Genomic DNA, 15011 nt, shown 5'->3' on the forward strand with positions numbered 1-15011 from the left:
CAGAACTACGCAAGATTTTGTAGGATCGAGAGACAATTCTTGAAGCCTTAAATTCTTACGATGATTGTAAGAACGTCTTAAGTTGTTCGTAGAGGGCTATTACGTCTTTCGTAAGATGGCCGTAAGTCTAATGAAAGAATAAAGCTACGGTCACAAAGCTTTGTACGAACGATTGTTCTTACGAATTCTGGAATTTGTAGAGATTCGTAGATCGGACACAGATTCTTACGGCCTTCTTACGAATTTCGTACGAACGCTTTTTAATTCGCAAGAACAACTTAAGACCTTTTAGAGAAACGAAATAATTTTCAGTTATACAATGGCCGTAGAATTCGTAAGTTTTTCGTATGAATGCCTTGAGTTATTCTTTCGTCAGACTTACGGACATCTTACGATTTCTTTTTGTCGTAAATTGGTCGTACCTGCAACTCACGGCACTCTTAAGTCATTCGTAAGTATTTTGTGAGGTTCTTAAAAAGACGCTGCCATGTCCTGTCGAAAATTATGTAACAGTTGAAAGAATTTAAGGCTTCTAGAATTGTCTCTCGATCCTAAAAAAAAAATCTTGCGTAGTTCTTACAATGTTTGTACGACGTTCGCATACGGCCGTCTTACGAAGAGAGGGTTTTGTACGAAGTTAAAAAAATCTTGGACAAGACCATCGACCAGGCTAAGAACTTACGAACAGTCTACAAACGTTCTACGAACGCTGGTTTCGTACGGCCTTCTTAAGAAGATCTTACGAAATTGTCTAAAAATCGTTCGTACGGCGTTCGTAGCAGATCGTAAAGCCATTGTGACCAAGCCATTACAGAATTTTCGACAGGACGCAGCAGTGTCTTTTTAACAATACGACAAAATACTTTAAAAAATCGTAAATCTTCTTACGAATGACTTGGGAGTGCCGTAAGTTGCACGTACGACCATCTTACGACAAAAAGAAATCGTACGATGGCCATAAGTCTGACGAAAGATTAACTCAAGGCATTCTTACGAAAAAGGTACGAATTCTAGGGTCATAGATCAAATCGTTTCTAAAGGTCTAAAGTTGTTCTTGCAAATTAAACAGCGTTCGTACGAAATTCGTAAGAAGGCCGTAATAGAATCTGTGCCCCATCTACGAATCTCTATCGAACTCCAGAATTCGTACGAACAGTGACATTCGTACGAACGCATCATTCGTACGAACCTTTGTGACCGTAGCTTTACCTAGCTAACATTTATCGCTATGTACATTTTTTACGAGTTTTACAGACAACAAGCTCACACTACATTGGAGAAAAGGCAAGTAATATTTCGATACAAGCAGTTTTCTTACAGAAAGAAAACAGAGGAAAGTGATAACAGAAACTCTAATCTTAACTCTATTAAAGCTATTTTTCTGGGCAGCAGAACACAAATTGATATAATATTATATTTATGCCACAAATGCAGGCACTTCTGTTTACATTTTGAGAACCTGGTATACCAGATTCCCGTATATCAGTTTTTTTGTTGTTGTTTTTTTTAGACGCCAAGGGAACCTGGAATACCAGGTTGCCGTAAGGAACGGGTTAAGCTGAATTTGAGCACATACTGTATTACTACATTTTTATCCATGACTATTCAACGCCAACTTTCAATGTAGTAGCATCACCCTTTCTAACCTTCATTAGGAGTTGAAAGTGAGAAAATGTGTAAAGTCTTTTTAAGATATTAAAAGGGGACTCTACCAGACACATGTATACTATTCTACCATGTCTGCGAAAAGTTTTTTCGAAAATTAACTTCTAAATCTCAATATCCAATTTGTTTTATGATCCCAAATTTTAGAATAATAAACAAGAACTGCTCTTCCAGAATGTGAAATATATATATATGAGATTAAAACCTAAAATGGCATTAAAACGCTTTATCCTGGCGAGGAAAGCGCATGTTTTAGAACAAGACACCAAACAGGTTAGTCATCGCATTCTTCATCAGCGACCAGGATGCGATGTGATGTTAGATTAGAAATCCGTTTCTGAAGCAGAAAATACACACAAGAGTATACGTCTGCTCCTGGTCGGACGGATTTCAAAACTAACCTGCTTATATATATATATATATATATATATATATATATATATATATATATATATATATATATATTGAAACGAAGAAAGGGAAAAGTGACCACACGTAAATGATGAATAATAAATAGTGAAAACTTTAAGCAAAGAAAATAGGTTTCCATCGGGATTCGAACCCGAGACCTCCGGGCTTTCGATAGCTCAGTCGGTACAGCACCAGTCTAGTAATCCGAAGGTCTCGGGTTCGAATACCGATGGAAACCCATTTTCTTTGCTCAAAGTTATATATATATATATATATATATATATATATATATATATATATATATGTTATATTGCAATTTCTTTAACGAATTTGATAGCAGATCGTATTTATTTGGTAACACCGACATGACGACATGAGAACTTGTTATCCTGGAGGTCCTGACCTCCGTTCTTACAAGGAATGTTGTTACATTCATTGATATCTAAAGAAAGGCCGACAGTTAAGAAAGACGAAACAAAGAGCATAATCATGATATCGTGAGAAATGAAATTACATAACATGAAATACAACGTGATGCAAAGAATACCCACTTTCGTGTTACAAGCGGTAATTTATTTGCTATTTTCACAAACTCAACTCACCTGTCTCGCAGTTCGTCCCGGTATAACCAGGTGGACAAAGGCAAGAGAAGATATTGACTTCGTCCTCGCACGTTCCTCCGTTCTGACACGGATCGCTGTTACACTCATCGATGTCTGTGAAGTACAGGAATGATAATTGAAATAGATAGATGGTGAGATAGTAGCAAAACAAATATGTACATTTGCATAAATGTAACATACTAACCACAGGATTGCCCATATTTATATGAATAGTCAATTCTTTAGCACTTTCGATTACAAATTATCATCTATCTGCCATGTCTGCTACTTTCCAGATCGGACACAGATTCTTACGGCCTTCTTACGAATTTCGTACGAACGCTTTTTAATTCGCAAGAACAACTTAAGACCTTTTAGAGAAACGAAATAATTTTCAGTTATACAATGGCCGTAGAATTCGTAAGTTTTTCGTATGAATGCCTTGAGTTATTCTTTCGTCAGACTTACGGACATCTTACGATTTCTTTTTGTCGTAAATTGGTCGTACCTGCAACTCACGGCACTCTTAAGTCATTCGTAAGTATTTTGTGAGGTTGTTAAAAAGACGCTGCCATGTCCTGTCGAAAATTATGTAACAGTTGAAAGAATTTAAGGCTTCTAGAATTGTCTCTCGATCCTAAAAAAAAATCTTGCGTAGTTCTTACAATGTTTGTACGACGTTCGCATACGGCCGTCTTACGAAGAGAGGGTTTTGTACGAAGTTAAAAAAATCTTGGACAAGACCATCGACCAGGCTAAGAACTTACGAACAGTCTACAAACGTTCTACGAACGCTGGTTTCGTACGGCCTTCTTAAGAAGATCTTACGAAATTGTCTAAAAATCGTTCGTACGGCGTTCGTAGCAGATCGTAAAGCCATTGTGACCAAGCCATTACAGAATTTTCGACAGGACGCAGCAGTGTCTTTTTAACAATACGACAAAATACTTTAAAAAATCGTAAATCTTCTTACGGATGAATTGGGAGTGCCGTAAGTTGTACGTACGACCATCTTACGACAAAAAGAAATCGTACGATGGCCATAAGTCTGACGAAAGATTAACTCAAGGCATTCTTACGAAAAACGTACGAATTCTAGGGTCATAGATCAAATCGTTTCTAAAGGTCTAAAGTTGTTCTTGCAAATTAAACAGCGTTCGTACGAAATTCGTAAGAAGGCCGTAATAGAATCTGTGCCCCATCTACGAATCTCTGTCGAACTCCAGAATTCGTACGAACAGTGACATTCGTACGAACGCATCATTCGTACGAACCTTTGTGACCGTAGCTTTACCTAGCTAACATTTATCGCTATGTACATTTTTTTTACGAGTTTTACAGACAACAAGCTCATACTACATTGGAGAAAAGGCAAGTAATATTTCGATACAAGCAGTTTTCTTACAGAAAGAAAACAGAGGAAAGTGATAAAAGAAACTCTAATCTTAACTCTATTAAAGCTATTTTTCTGGGCAGCAGAACACAAATTGATATAATATTATATTTATGCCACAAATGCAGGCACTTCTGTTTACATTTTGAGAACCTGGTATACCAGATTCCCGTATATCAGTTTTTTGTTGTTGTTTTTTTTAGACGCCAAGGGAACCTGGAATACCAGGTTGCCGTAAGGAACGGGTTAAGCTGAATTTGAGCACATACTGTATTACTACATTTTTATCCATGACTATTCAACGCCAACTTTCAATGTAGTAGCATCACCCTTTCTAACCTTCATTAGGAGTTGAAAGTGAGAAAATGTGTAAAGTCTTTTTAAGATGTTAAAAGGGGACTCTACCAGACACATGTATACTATTCTACCATGTCTGCGAAAAGTTTTTTTCGAAAATTAAATTCTAAATCTCAACATCCAATTTGTTTTATGATCCCAAATTTTAGAATAATAAACAAGAACTGCTCTTCCAGAATGTGAAATATATATATATGAGAAAACCTAAAATGGCATTAAAACGCTTTATCCTGGCGAGGAAAGCGCATGTTTTAGAACAAGACACCAAACAGGTTAGTCATCGCATTCTTCATCAGCGACCAAGATGCGATGTGATGTTAGATTAGAAATCCGTTTCTGAAGCAGAAAATACACACAAGAGTATACGTCTGCTCCTGGTCGGACGGATTTCAAAACTAACCTGCTTATATATATATATATATATATATATATATATATATATATATATATTGAAACTAAGAAAGGGAAAAGTGACCACACGTAAATGATGAATAATAAATAGTGAAAACTTTAAGCAAAGAAAATATCCTGGAGGTCCTGACCTCCGTTCTTACAAGGAATGTTGTTACATTCATTGATATCTAAAGAAAGGCCGACAGTTAAGAAAGACGAAACAAAGAGCATAATCATGATATCGTGAGAAATGAAATTACATAACATGAAATACAACGTGATGCAAAGAATACCCACTTTCGTGTTACAAGCGGTAATTTATTTGCTATTTTCACAAACTCAACTCACCTGTCTCGCAGTTCGTCCCGGTATAACCAGGTGGACAAAGGCAAGAGAAGATATTGACTTCGTCCTCGCACGTTCCTCCGTTCTGACACGGATCGCTGTCACACTCGTCGATATCTGTGAAGTACAGGAATGATAATTGAAATGAATAGATGTTGATTTGGTAGTTAAAAAAATGATAAGTAAATTTGCGAAAATGTAACTTGCCAACCGCGGAATAGCCCATATTCATAATATTATGTAAAGTGCAAGTTCCTCAACAAGTCTGAAAACAGACTATTATTTTACTTGCTGCCTACCAAATCTTAACGTAACGTCTGACAAGTCGACCCGGTATAACCCGGTAAACACGTGCATGAGTACATGTTGACTTCGTCTTGACACGTTCCTCCATCCTGACACGGATTAATGTCACAATCATTGATATCTGCAAGATGATCTACACAAATGAAAAGCAGAACAAAGAGCAAACATCATAATAATAAAATGCCATAACATAACATGTAATGTGCTGCAAAGAATGCCCAATATTGCATAACAGGTTATAAGTTATTTTACGAAACTCGACTCACCCATCTGGCAGTTCGACCCGTTGTAACCCGGTGTACACCGACATGAGTACATGTTGACTTCGTCCGTACAAGTTCCTCCGTTTTGACAAGGATTACTGTTACACTCATTGATATCTGTGAAATACAGGAATAAAAAAGTTATAAGTAGACCAATAAAAGTGATTTAAGATAGATAAAATGTAAGTTTAAACTGCAGAGGAGTTACAATAAGAGACATGATAAATATGATCGCGGGAGCAGAAGGAAAAAATAGTAGCAAATGATACTTGTAGAATCTTACTCTCTTAAACACTATGACCATCTGAACGCAGACATGAGTACATTTTTACTTCGTCCGTACAAGTTCCTTCATTCTGACACGGATTGCTGTCACAATCTTCGATTACCTTTACAGTGATATAATATTTTTTCAATATTTCAATAGTTTATTTATTTCCATCATCACAAAGAAAAGAAAAGAAAAAGTTGACATAATCCAAAGTGATACATTTTTTTTTCATTTCTCTTACACTCGTCCGATAAAGGATTTTTTTTTCAATACAATATAAATTATACACGAATGATGTCGTAAAAAAGAAACAATGCACTTTGTCATGGCAACAAAAATAGTAAATAATCACAATGATGGAAAACAGTGTTCCACTAAAAAAGCCACGCTTGTAAAACGTGGAACACTGGAACAAAACAACAACAGCACCAATTTGTTATACCAATAAGACATATTCATTTTAAATTCTTCTATATACTATTGTACATTTTACTCATTGATATAATGATGTTGATACTATGAACAATACTTACTAGGATTTTAGGATGCAAACGTATAAACTATATAACATATCACATTTGTGGCACAGACACTATGGGGCCAGGTGTGCCAGGAAAATTGAACTGAAAGGAAGATATGCAATCGGCCACAAAAAAACATAACGACGACAACAACAACAACAATAACACAATACACAGAAACAACAGAATTTGAGGAAATGCACTCAGACAGATACTGGACAACGAAGAACGAGGAAAAAGGAGCAGGGAAGAATAGAGAAGGAAGAGGAGAGGGATGGAAAAGGTTTGTGGACACACTACAAAATCTCAAGGAAAAGTGAAACATGACGGGTTTTTTCATTGAACAAAATTAACTGGTATATTTAGAAAACAAATATTTTTTGAGTTTATACCTAAATGTAATTAACTTCACAGATTCTTTTAGATCATTATCTAAGCTATTCCAAAATCTGGGTCCGGTATAAACAAATGTATTTTGAGTGTGTACAGTTCTAACTAAGGGAAGATGAAATTCTTTAGATTGTCTAGTGGGATAGTTATGTACGTGGCTGTTACGGTGAAATAAAGAATAAAATGTTTTGGGTAGATGATTGCAGTTGTAATTAAACATAAATTGACCAAGTTCAAACAAATACAACTCTTTTATCTTCAGAATTTTGTGCTCAAGGAAAAGCTTGTCAGTATGTGCTCGGATATGAAGGTTAAAAACGATTCTGAGCGCCATCTTTTGCAGAAGAAAAAGTTTATCTAACAATGTCGAATATGTATTCCCCCAAGCAAGAATTCCGTAATTCAAGTACGGCAATACCAAACTTGAATAAAGCGTAATCAAAGCCGAAGAAGGACGATAATATTTCAATCTATTCATTATGCCTATGTTACGTGCAATTACTTTACAAATATTGTTTATGTGACACTTCCATGATAACTTATTATCAACACAAACACCTAAGAATTTGATAGACGAAACCTCTTCTAGGGGAGTAGTGTCAAATATAACATTACCTGGTAATCTATCTAAAGAATTACTGAAAAACATATACTTTGTCTTCTCAATATTCAGTGACAATTTATTTGCATATATCCATTGTGAGACATTCTTCAATTCATCATTCACTGTACTAATCAAAGTATTAGGGTCAGGGTGGGAATAAAAAAGATTGGAATCATCCGCGAATAATATGAAAGAGAGTTTATCTGAAGATCTATAAAAATCATTAATGTAAACTATAAATAACAGTGGGCCTAACAAACTTCCTTGCGGAACACCACATTCTATTTTCTTCATAGAAGAATCAAAACTGTTCACATGTACATATTGAAATCTGTCAGATAAATAACTCGTAAACCATTGCAAGGCTTTTCCGCGAATACCATAATGGGATAACTTAGAAAGAAGTATACAGTGATTAATCGTATCAAAAGCCCTTGAGAAGTCCAGGAAGATGCCTATTGTATGCGAGAATGTATCAAGTGCATGTGTAATCTTTTCCACAAAGGTAAGTAAAGCGTGGGTGGTGTTGTGATTTTCTCTGAATCCAAATTGAAAATTCGTAAATATATTACTCATATTGAAAAATTTTACAGTTCGGATATATACTATTCTTTCCAAAATTTTAGAAATTGAAGTTAATAACGATATTGGTCTGTAATTATTGACATCATTTTTCTCCCCTTTCTTATATATAGGTATAACTTTGGCAGTCTTCATTTGACTTGGTACAAGCCCAGTACTAAGTGATAGATTAATAATATATACTAAAGGATCTATTATTTGAAGAATTATATTTTTCAACAAATAATTATCGATTCCATCACAACCTGGGCTTTTCCCTTCTTTCAAATTATTAATAATATCAATAACTTCTTCGTTATACGTAGGGTCCAAGAATATAGTTTTAGGATTAGGTATATCTAAAAAATCAAAAAACACTTTATTAGATGAAGGGATACTTTGTGATAAATTTTTCCCAATCGATGCAAAAAAATCATTAAAAATTTCGGCCATACCAGCAGGTACATTGCTTGAGGTATTACCCCATCGTACTTCTGAAATACTAGATGCATCATTAGATGTATTCATAACATCTTTTATTGTTTTCCAAGTATTCTTTATATCATTTTTATATTTCATTATCTGGTTGACATAAAATTTTCTCTTTTGTAAACGCAATAAATTAGTAAGCGTGTTTTTGTAAGTCACATATTTTTGTCTGTTTTTATCCGTAGGGTTACTCCTGTATTTATAAAACAAATTATTTTTTCTATTAATCGATCTTAAAAGTGATTGGGTTATCCACGGGAGTCTTGGAGTTCTTTTATAAGAACTTTTCCTTGTGCAAAAGGGAATATGTTCATCAATTTTAGAAGTGATAGTTTTCATAAAATAATCATAACACAAATCAAGATCGGAATTGTTGTATACAAAAAACCAATCAATATCTTTTAAACTATTTTGCAAATTAATAAGATTATTGGCCGTAATCTTACGACGTCTCTGATAATTATTTTGCCTAGGAGATAACTTAATTGGCACTTGTGTAAAGATTGGATAATGATCAGAGATGTCAGATAAAACAATACCAGACTCGGGAATTGGGAGAATATTACAAAAAATATTATCAATCAAAGTGGCAGATCGGTCAGTAACACGGGTCGGCTTAGAAATTAACGGTAATAAAGAAACAGACATTAAGGTTTCTACAAATTCTTGCGAAATATGTTGGGAGTTACATTTCATAAGATCAATATTGAAATCACCCATTAAATATACATGTTTATTTGTAAAGATAGAGTTCTGCATTAAATTTTGTACATACAACAAAAAATCATTCGGATTCGATCCAGGGGGTCTGTAAACAACTCCAATCAGTATGTTTTTCCCATTCGGGTTTACCATTTCAACAAAAAGAGATTCAACTACATCAGTCATGACATTCAATTCTTCGTGGATAGAATATTCAAATTTGTCGGGGATGTATAAACCCACGCCACCACCCATTCTTTCTTTTCTATTTCTGTACACGAAATCAAAGCCGGATATAGAAAATAAATGACTTATATTGGGAGTCAACCATGTTTCGGTCAGACCTATAACAGAACAGTTATTACCAGAGTTTTCTAAAAATAATCGCAACTTATCAAAATTTCTACTTATGCTTCGCATATTCAAATGAGCTAACAAAAGATTGTCATCATCACTATTCATAACATATTGTTCATACTGATTTACAGTCAGATAAACACATGATGAACTTTGCACAGGATCTTCAGGATCAAAATTATATTCAAATTCTTGTGCTGAAGCATTAAGTTTGTTCGATATGTATGCTTCATATAAGGTGGAAGTTTTGTTTTCCTGCGCCGACGTAAAAGAGCGCCCAACTGTATCATAAAATTCATCATCGTTCACAGAGTTGAAAACAAATGTTGGATTAGCCATAAGTATAAAGAAAATCACACCGGAATCGACAAAAGTTCCACTTAGACCTAGACCTGGAGATTGTAGTTATGTAGGAATGTACAGACCTGGAAGAAGAGAAAGAGAAACGCATATACACAAACATGAAACACATACAAGAAACACACACATGAAGCATAGACATGAGACACAGACAAGACACGAGAAACAACAAGGACGCAGACAAGACATAGCCGATGATATCAAATTGGGCACACACGTCCGTGGCCTGTGTCTGCTCTGCCAATACAAAACGAGGCATAAGCAATAATATCAGCATGGATTTAACAACAGACTGCATTTGAGTGAGGGGGCTCCCTTGATATTCAAAAAATATCATTTTCATACGAGATATATTCACGTGCATAAATCAAACTATCAATATGAATTTTTATAGGTTATTTGGGGATCAGGAGAGAAGGAGAGAGACGAAGGGAGACACGAATAGAACTTTGATGTTTACTGTATGCACCTACACTGTAGTTTGTGATATTAACAGTAAGTGCCTATTGGCCATAATAAAACAATAAGTGTCATATCTTCACAAGTCATGATAGACAAACTACGATGTAGAAATCAATCCTGAATATTTGTTCGCTGGGAATGTCATGAAGGAGAAAAATGGAAAAGAAATCAGAGAAGAACAAAGAAAAACAAAAAACAAATACAGAACATCTCATAAGAGAGTTTAGACAATAAGCGTATAACTGATTGATACTATCAGCTTTCCCGGATATCACCTCATCGTAAGCTTTCTTCAACCCCATCCCTACTATTACAACACATCAATTAAAGTTAAATTGAAGAGAATGAAACAAATTATCTGCTTAACGTAATAAAAGATTATTCCATATATACATAAGTGTTTATTTTTTTTATATTCATTTCAAGTTTGCAGAGAGAATGAGAGCGAGATGAGATCAGTGAAACAAAAAATGGTATTGACTTTTTTGCTCAATCATTGATCATCATAAGCAGCGTCCGCAGGATTGGGACGTCCCACTCGCCAAAGTCGCGAAGGGGGGGGGGGGGGGGGGGGAAACAAGCAACAAAAACAAAAACGACACCATAGCGGGAAGTGCACCCACCAGGGAGGTGCACCTATCGTACAGAGCGCACAACGGGTCGAGTGCACAGAATACTAGTACATTGTGCTATCTTTTAGCTAAAATTCAGTTGAATTACAAAGATCATTGTATGCCCCATGGACTCCATACAGTATAGGAGCACAGCCGCCACAGCTAGTGGCATTGCCACTACTCCTCTTATACCCATCAGCAACCCCCAGCACGAGGCGAACACACCATCACAGAAAACCATGTAAGGGGGGGGGGGGGGGAGCTGAAAAGGGATATTTTTTGTTTGTTAAATAAATTGAAAAATGAAAGTGAAGATGAAAACAAGGCAGCTGTGGCTTGAGAAGGAATGGGTATAACGTTAGTCGTGACCTGGATGAACCATACAGGCTACGCATTGAAATGAGGCCCTGAGGTGTCAACTCTTTTCTTGAATTGAATTGTACATGAAAAGAATGTTACAGCAACCAGCGTTATCAGACTGCCGGGAACCATGCAGTATATCACACCTGCTAAGTAAGGTATTTCAAAGTATAAGCGTGAGGGGATACAGAGACTTTCAAAATAAAAAATAAAAAAAAACACAAACACAAAACAAAACAGCAATTTAACTTGCTATCCCTACTATTACAACACATCAATTAAAGTTAAATTGAAGAGAATGAAACAAATTATCTGCTTAACGTAATAAAAGATTATTCCATATATACATAAGTGTTTATTTCTTTTATATTCATTTCAAGTTTGCAGAGAGAATGAGAGCGAGATGAGATCAGTGAAACAAAAAATGGTATTGACTTTTTTGCTCAATCATTGATCATCATAAGCAGCGTCCGCAGGATTGGGACGTCCCACTCGCCAAAGTCGCGAAGGGGGGGAAACAAGCAACAAAAACAAAAACGACACCATAGCGGGAAGTGCACCCACCAGGGAGGTGCACCTATCGTACAGAGCGCACAACGAGTCGAGTGCACAGAATACTAGTACATTGTGCTATGTTTTAGCTAAAATTCAGTTGAATTACAAAGATCATTGTATGCCCCATGGACTCCATACAGTATAGGAGCACAGCCGCCACAGCTAGTGGCATTGCCACTACTCCTCTTATACCCATCAGCAACCCCCAGCACGAGGCGAACACACCATCACAGAAAACCATGTAAGGGGGGGGGGGAGCTGAAAAGGGATATTTTTTGTTTGTTAAATAAATTGAAAAATGAAAGTGAAGATGAAAACAAGGCAGCTGTGGCTTGAGAAGGAATGGGTATAACGTTAGTCGTGACCTGGATGAACCATACAGGCTACGCATTGAAATGAGGCCCTGAGGTGTCAACTCTTTTCTTGAATTGAATTGTACATGAAAAGAATGTTACAGCAACCAGCGTTATCAGACTGCCGGGAACCATGCAGTATATCACACCTGCTAAGTAAGGTATTTCAAAGTATAAGCGTGAGGGGATACAGAGACTTTCAAAATAAAAAATAAAAAAAAACACAAACACAAAACAAAACAGCAATTTAACTTGCTATCCCTACTATTACAACACATCAATTAAAGTTAAATTGAAGAGAATGAAACAAATTATCTGCTTAACGTAATAAAAGATTATTCCATATATACATAAGTGTTTATTTTTTTTTTATATTCATTTCAAGTTTGCAGAGAGAATGAGAGCGAGATGAGATCAGTGAAACAAAAAATGGTATTGACTTTTTTGCTCAATCATTGATCATCATAAGCAGCGTCCGCAGGATTGGGACGTCCCACTCGCCAAAGTCGCGAAGGGGGGGAAACAAGCAACAAAAACAAAAACGACACCATAGCGGGAAGTGCACCCACCAGGGAGGTGCACCTATCGTACAGAGCGCACAACGGGTCGAGTGCACAGAATACTAGTACATTGTGCTATGTTTTAGCTAAAATTCAGTTGAATTACAAAGATCATTGTATGCCCCATGGACTCCATACAGTATAGGAGCACAGCCGCCACAGCTAGTGGCATTGCCACTACTCCTCTTATACCCTCCAGCAACCCCCAGCACGAGGCGAACACACCATCACAGAAAACCATGTAAGGGGGGGGGGGGGAGCTGAAAAGGGATATTTTTTGTTTGTTAAATAAATTGAAAAATGAAAGTGAAGATGAAAACAAGGCAGCTGTGGCTTGAGAAGGAATGGGTATAACGTTAGTCGTGACCTGGATGAACCATACAGGCTACGCATTGAAATGAGGCCCTGAGGTGTCAACTCTTTTCTTGAATTGAATTGTACATGAAAAGAATGTTACAGCAACCAGCGTTATCAGACTGCCGGGAACCATGCAGTATATCACACCTGCTAAGTAAGGTATTTCAAAGTATAAGCGTGAGGGGATACAGAGACTTTCAAAATAAAAAATAAAAAAAAACACACAAACACAAAACAAAACAGCAATTTAACTTGCGGATTCAGATTCTTAGATACTAAAAAATTGAGACAACTGTTCATATCAGTGCAGGTGCAAATGAGAGGGCATGCTGCTCGTAAACAACATGCCAAACCTGTGGCCAAACCTGTGGCCATATAATTGAGGGCTCAAAATGGGTTGTTTGGTTCAGATTCTTCCAAAAGCACCAAATTTGGCACACAGGTCCCTTGTATCATGCTCTTTCGATTTTTGTATGGCGCCGAGACTAAAAATCCCTTGGGCCCCATATTGGTGAAATCAAATATGGCCGCCATCCTGGTTAAATGTCAACTGCAATTAAAAAAACTGAAAGGGTTTATTAAAGTAACCAATGACATGTGGAGGGGTTGAAGGGGTTAGAGAATGTGATCCTAACATCATTTCTGCATTTCAAGGTCACTGTCACCTCCCAAAGTCACTTTCAAGGTCAAATACATTGTAAGGGTCAAATCAGGCATTTGGGACCTTTTTTCGAAATGGCTTCTGTGAGCATTCAACCGCAATTCACTGGTACCCCTATTTTGTCCCATTTATTATCTCTTCCATACTTCTTTAATGGTCAATAAAAGGGCCAAGAGCGATTCCACCCCCTATACATATCAATAGTTATTTTGAAAAATAAATGAATATGTATTTAACAATTATATATTCATATATATATATATATATATATATATATATATATCGGCGCAAGATGCAAGATTAAAAGGCAGTTTATCAAATGGAATTTTATGTCGCATTAATGCATTACTTTTTTCTCGAATCTCCACTCACCCATTTGGCAGTCCGACCCGTTATAACCCGCTAAACACAGGCATGAGTACATGTTGGCTTTGTTCTTGCACGTTCCTCTGTTCTGACAGGGATTGCTATCGCACTCATTGATGTCTTGAAAATAAAAGATCAAAAGAAATAAGACAAAACTGAAAAACAGCATGAATATATTGTGAAGATAAACGTTGATACTTCAAAGTTAAAGAAAGCGTTGAGCAGTTAGATCTTATTTTTTTTCTTCTCCCGCACCTCCATGATTCTCAAACGTTGGCCTTCCCTTTCTCTCTTTCATCTCTGGTTTGCCCGCCCCCCCCCCCCCCCCATCATCCCTCAAAATGTTTACACCTGATTCAGTGCCTTACACGCTCTCTATTTTGCTTTCCTTCTTTCATTTCCTCTTTACCGGGTCTTCTGTCTCCAAACAACTGTACTTTAAGGACTATGGACATACTGTTTATGCTGATGTAAAATGGTGCTCGGGACTGCTCGAGGAGGTAATTCGACTTAGGTATATAATTTCAAAGAACTGCAGATGTATAAGCCATGATATTATGGAAATATATTTATATGTATGTAGCTAGATCTCTGAACAGAATATAAGATTAAACTGGAAGGAAGACATACACAATTTTGCAGCTAAGGAGAAAAAAAAAATGTTCCAAACTTATGCAGTAAGAACCTCCTTAAATGCAATAAATCTCAAATTGAAATTGTCCAAGCTGTTATT

The sequence above is a fragment of the Diadema antillarum genome, unplaced genomic scaffold (assembly GCF_040938485.1).
Source record: "Diadema antillarum isolate AM-2024a unplaced genomic scaffold, OU_Dant_1.0 seq00000096_RagTag, whole genome shotgun sequence".
Classification (NCBI taxonomy): domain Eukaryota; kingdom Metazoa; phylum Echinodermata; class Echinoidea; order Diadematoida; family Diadematidae; genus Diadema; species Diadema antillarum.